This window comes from Calonectris borealis, chromosome 39, assembly GCF_964195595.1.
Source record: "Calonectris borealis chromosome 39, bCalBor7.hap1.2, whole genome shotgun sequence".
Lineage (NCBI taxonomy): Eukaryota > Metazoa > Chordata > Aves > Procellariiformes > Procellariidae > Calonectris > Calonectris borealis.
Window position 1 is genome coordinate 495,206 of NC_134350.1, and position 5,700 is coordinate 500,905.

The following is a 5,700-nucleotide window of genomic DNA, read 5'->3' on the forward strand; positions in this document are numbered from 1 at the left end:
ACAGTGGGCCGGTGTACAGCGAGGTCACCGTTGCCTCCGTGGGGACGCCCACGTAAAGCTGGCACCTACCGACTGCTGGGGCTGAGTTTGCGGCGCAAGACGATCCGAGAATGTAGGGATGGTTCGTCTTTCTGCTGGTCGTCGGGTTGGTAAGACACTGGCTTTGCAAAATCCCCTTAGCGTAAGGCATGATTGTAGTGACTGAAGTGCTTGCTTTTCCCCTTGCTTATAGTCTGTGTAGCCTATGTGTGCTCCCCTTGTAAAGGAATCCTCGAAAGCTAGTCTAAAGGAACCCCAAAGTGACGGGAGACGCAGAGTAAACGGCCCGGGCCTGCGCATCACAAGATAGAGGGCTGAAGGTGAGAGAAGTCTCCTGTGGGAAAGCATGAGGTCTGTTAAGGTCCATGCAAATAGATGGTGCAGAACTCTGAGGTCTGTACCGGCTGCCTTTGGGGTGCTGCCGGGGGTTCTTGGGGTGGTCCCGTGGGTGTCTGGGTGCCCAGAGGATGGTCCTGAGGGTCTTGGGGTGCTTCTGGGGGTTCTTGTTGTGCTCCGGGGGGTCTCTGGATGCCCACGGGGTGCTCGTGGGTGTCTTGGGGTGCTTGTGGGGGTTCTGGATGGTCTGGGAGTCCCTGTGTGCTCACGGGTGCTCCTGGGGTTGTCGGGGTGGCCAGAGGATGCTTCTGGGCGTCTTGGGGTGCTTCTGGGCCTTCTTGCGGTGCTGCTGGGGGTCCCGGTGTGCCCACAGCAGGCTCCTGGTTTTCTAGGTGCCGGTTCTAGGTGCCGGTTCTAGGTGCCAGTTCTGCTGCTCACGGGGTGCCACTTCCGCTGTTCGGAGCTCGGGTAACGGGCCTCGGGCCTCGCTTTTGACGCTGGGGCCCTGGTTTTGTTCCCCGGGGCTCTGGTTTTGTTTCCGGGGCTCTGGTTTTGTTTCCGGGGCTCTGGTTTTGTTTCCGGGGCTCTGGTTTTGTTTCCGGGGCTCTGGTTTTGTTTCCGGGGTTCTGGTTTTCTCCCGCTTGCTCTGGTTTTGTTCCCCGGGGCCCTGGTTTTGTTCCCCGGGCCCTGGTTTTGTTCCCCGCGCCCTGGTTTTGTTCCCCGGGCCCTGGTTTTCTCCCGCGGGCCTCGGTTTTGTTCCCGGGGCTTTGGTTTTGTTCCCGGGGCTTTGGTTTTGTTCCCGGGGCTCTGGTTTTGTTCCCCGGGTTCTGGTTTTCTCCCGCTTGCTCTGGTTTTCTCCCCGGATCCCTGGTTTTGTTCCCCGGATCCCTGGTTTTGTTCCCCGGATCCCTGGTTTTGTTCCCCGGATCCCTGGTTTTGTTCCCCGGATCCCTGGTTTTGTTCCCCAGGGGCCCTGGTTTTGTTCCCGGGGCCCTGGTTTTGTTCCCGGGGCCCTGGTTTTGTTCCCCGGGGCCCTGGTTTTGTTCCCCGGGGCCCTGGTTTTGTTCCCCGGGGCCCTGGTTTTGTTCCCCGGGGCCCTGGTTTTGTTCCCCGGGGCCCTGGTTTTGTTCCCCGGGGCCCTGGTTTTGTTCCCCGGGGCCCGGGTTTTGTTCCCCGGGGCCCGGGTTTTGTTCCCCGGGGCCCGGGTTTTGTTCCCCGGGGCCCTGGTTTTGTTCCCCGGGCTCTGGTTTTGTTCCCTGGGCTCTGGTTTTCTCCCGCGGGCCGCGGTTTTGTTCCCCGGGCTCTGGTTTTGTTCCCGCGGCTCTGATTTTGTTCCCGGGGCTCTCATTGTGTTCCTGGGCCTCTGGTTTTGTTCCCCGGGCTCTGGTTTTCTCCCGCTTGCTCTGCTTTTGTTCCCCGGGGCCCTGCTTTTGTTCCCCGGGGCGCTGGTATTGTTGCCGGGGCGCTGGTATTGTTGCCGGGGCGCTGGTATTGTTGCCGGGGCGCTGGTATTGTTGCCGGGGCGCTGGTATTGTTGCCGGGGCCCTGGTTTTGTTCCCGGGGCCCTGGTTTTGTTCCCGGGGCCCTGGTTTTGTTCCCCGGGCTCTGGTTTTCTCCCGCGGGCCGCGGTTTTGTTGCCGGGGCGCTGGTTTTGTTGCCGGGGCGCTGGTTTTGTTGCCGGGGCGCTGGTTTTGTTCGCCGGGCTTTATTGACAAGGTATTTATTGACAAGCAGGTATTTATTGACAAGCAGGATGTATAGTCGCTTCTGTCGTGTTTTGCTGGTGCCCCGGCGTGATTTGGATTTCGGGAGGAAATACTCTGGGGAGTCTTGCCATAGTATCCAATTTGAAGCGAAGAAGGAGCAGGACCGGCCCATTGTGGTGGTTTAACCTGGCAGCAGCCAAATACCACGCAGCCGCTCACTCACCCCCCCCGCCGGGTGGGATGGGGGAGAGAATCAGAAGGGTAAAAGTGAGAAAAACTCGTGGGTTGAGATAAAGACAGTTTAATAGGGAAAGCAAAAGCCGCGCACGCAAGCAAAGCAAAACAAGGAATTCATTCACCACTTCCCATCGGCAGGCAGGTGTTCAGCCATCGCCAGGAAAGCAGGGCTCCATCACGCGTAACGGTTACTTGGGAAGACACACGCCATCACTCCGAACGCCCCCCCCCCCTTCTTCTTCACCCAGCCTTATATGCTGAGCATGACGTCATATGGTATGGAATAGCCTATTGGCCAGCTGGGCCAGCCGCCCTGGCCACACTCCCTCCCAGCCCCCTGCACATCTGGCAGGGCATGGGAAGATGAAAAGTCCTTGACTAGCATAAACAATACCTAGCAACAACCAAAACATCAGCGTGTCATCAACATTATTCTCACACTACATCCAAAACACAGCACTATACCAGTTAATAGGAAGAAAATCAACTCCATCCCAGCCAAAACCAGGACACCCATCTAGCGAAGAGTTTTCCTCAGCTCGCCGTTATGATGGCCGAAACTTGGTTTTGTACTGAACGGTGATGTTTTGAGGCGTGCGGTGAGACGGCGTCAGGGATAGCCGTATAACTTGGGTGGTAAGCCATTGTGGTGTGTGGATGGTGAAACAACTGTGGTTTTAATGATGGGTGGAGCGAGCGGTTGTTGAATGAGTGTTACTTTCTGAATGTGCCTAACCCTTGTATGTGTGAAAAATTTTACTGCAGATTGTATCGAATGTTGAGAGTTGTGGGTTTTTTTTTTTAAAGAAATAGTTTTTAAAAAAAAATCCCAGCTGGGGGATTTTTTTTTTTCTTCCCCCAGCTGGGTTTTTTTTCCCCAGGTCCCGACCGCTCTGCGAGGCGATGTTCATCGCCAATGTTTGGACAGAGGTCGGGCTTCGGCTGGGGTTTTTGCCGTTGGGGTGCTTTTTGAGGCATCTGGGAACATCTTTCCCAGGGAGCGCTGCAGATTAGGGGCCACGTTCCATTGTGGCAGGCCAGTGGCAGAACGGGTTGGTAAGAGTGTTTTGAATGTGTCTAAGCTTGCGAGGTGGTTTTTTAATGTCTCTTTGCAGGTTGTGTGTGGAATGTTGTTGGTTTTTTTTTTTTTTTTGACATTTACAAAAAAAAAAAAATGTTTAGGGAAAAAAACCACTTGCCTGGGGATTTGTTTCCGTCCAGCTGGGCATGAGCGTGTTATGTTCCTGCTGCCCGGTCTCAGTAACTCTGTGAGGGAGTTCATTGTCAGCGTTTGGGGGGACGTCAGGTTTGGCTGTGGTTTTTGCAGGGAGGGTTGTTTTTCAAGGCCCTTTGTAACACTCTTCCTGGGGAGCGCTGTCCCGGAATGTTTGTTTTGCCTGTCATTGCAGGGAGGTATGTTGTATAGCAAACGGTTACAGGCAGACGATGGAGGATGTTGCAGTTGAAGGGTGTGGGGAATTGGAGCAGGTTGTCGGTATTCAAGAGGACCCCCTTGGGAGTCAGGGGGTTTCAACTTCATTTTTTATTGACAGGATTGTAAATTGTTTTGAGGGGCTTTGTCGTTTCTGATCTAATGATGGTTTTTGATGTAATTTTTTTTTTGTGTGCGCAGGTGTGGATATAAGGGGCCTGTCGAGATGCGATCGATCGCTTTCTGTCCAGGAATATAAGTTGTGGAGACGATGTTACCTCGCGGAGGCGACATTATAGGTCTAAATGGATAGAGAGAGTACGTAACGGGAGGGAGAAATGTGGAAAAGGTGGAGAGTCGCAAGTACTAAATAATGGCTCTGATTTCAGCTGTACTGATGAATTTTTAGAGGCGCAATGTATTTTCTAAAATAATGAGTGAGAAGCGAGTAAATGTAATTGTTGCAAGTATTTGGTCAACTAGAGAGTAATTTTTATCTCGGAAATGAAAGTACATTGTACATTTGAAATGTAAAAAATGATATTGAAAATTTTACTGGGAGTCAGCAATGGACCAATTTACACGTAAAACTTACTTTTAGAAAAATTACAGGCAGAAATTTTTCTTGATTAGAATCACAGTAAGAACTGAAAAAACAAATGAAAATACCTAGCCAAGTGGGCGTTGTTAATGTCTGTGGGTAAAGATAGCTGTTGGGGGGGGGCGGAATTGTTACAAGTGTTCACAGCTCTTTCTGAGGGACTGTTGTGCTACTAACTTTTGCAAATGACGATTTAAATGAGAATTAGTCAACAGAGGGAGAGTTGTCAATATCTATAGATAAATTTAGCTACGGACCGGTTAAAAGAATGCCTGTGCGTTACTGGCTCCTAAGTATATTTCAAGTATTTGTAGTTGTGTAAAGGTTGTCGTAGCTTTGAATAGTTTTAAAGAAATGTAGATTACTGCTTGGGCATAAATGATGCAGATTGTAATACCGATGTTAACGAGACACTAGCAGGCGTAAATTGCGTCTAAGTAGTATTCTAAGAAACACATCAAACTGTGCAGTAAAGATGGAATGCTAATACGGCTGTGTTTAATTATCCTAATTGCAGTTAGAGCTAATTGTGGTAGTTAATCCAGTCTTTATTAGTGGTCTAAGGCATAATAAAAATATGATTGTAACAAAGTTTTAATAAAGGTCTCTTTATCTGTTTCGTTTCCCATGTCTTTTTTGTCCATGTTGGTCTTTGGGTTTTTTTTGTGTGTACGTGTGTTTTGTCATCAATGTGTTGTCTCTGTTTGTGGGTTTGCTGTGTCGGTTAGAGGCCTTTCCTGTGTTTATCTTGGGGGTGCTGTGTTGTCTGGGGTTTTGTGTGCATCTTTGTTAGGTTATGTTTTCTGTGTTTTTGTGTTTGTCTTGGTTTTGGTTGTGTTGCGTCTTCTGGGTTTTTGTGTTTGTCTTGGTGTTGGGCCTGTTTTGGGTTTGGTTTTGGGTGTTTGCTTTTTAAAATTTTAAATAGCAGCAGTAGAAAATGGCATTCTCTTCGGCAGCAATAATTACAAAAAATTAAAAAAAAATTTAAAAAAATTGCTGCCACTCACTGTGCTATTTTCTACTGCTGCACCAGAGTTAATATTTTAAATTTTATTAAAATATACAAATTACTAGTACTTATAGTGGGAGTAATTAATGATTACAATAATCATAATCTACTGTTATTGCAACCATTCATCCCTCCCACTTGGAATGCTAATTAACTGCTCATTATCCAAATTAATTCACAAAATATGCAAATTAGCAATTTTTTTTTAGCACACCAAGGGTTAAAAAATAAATGAACCACTTAAAACCATTCGAACCATGTCTCTTCCACACAGCCAGATGACTTCGACACAACATAGACTCATCTCCATACCACAGAAGTCTGCTGCATGATTTCCTCA

The 5,700-nt window shown here is 49.2% G+C and overlaps 1 long non-coding RNA gene across 2 annotated transcripts; it reads left to right on the top strand.

The window, feature by feature from the left end:
• The first annotated feature begins 230 nt into the window (after positions 1-230).
• LOC142074611 (uncharacterized) lies at positions 231-4,220 on the top strand. Of its 2 annotated transcripts, none has more exons than XR_012670654.1 (2): positions 231-359; positions 3,952-4,220. It is a non-coding gene; the product is annotated as an uncharacterized LOC142074611 (long non-coding RNA). The 2 variants fall into 2 exon arrangements; XR_012670655.1 differs by lacking the exon at positions 231-359 and adding an exon at positions 2,903-2,954.
• The last annotated feature ends 1,480 nt before the right edge of the window (positions 4,221-5,700 follow it).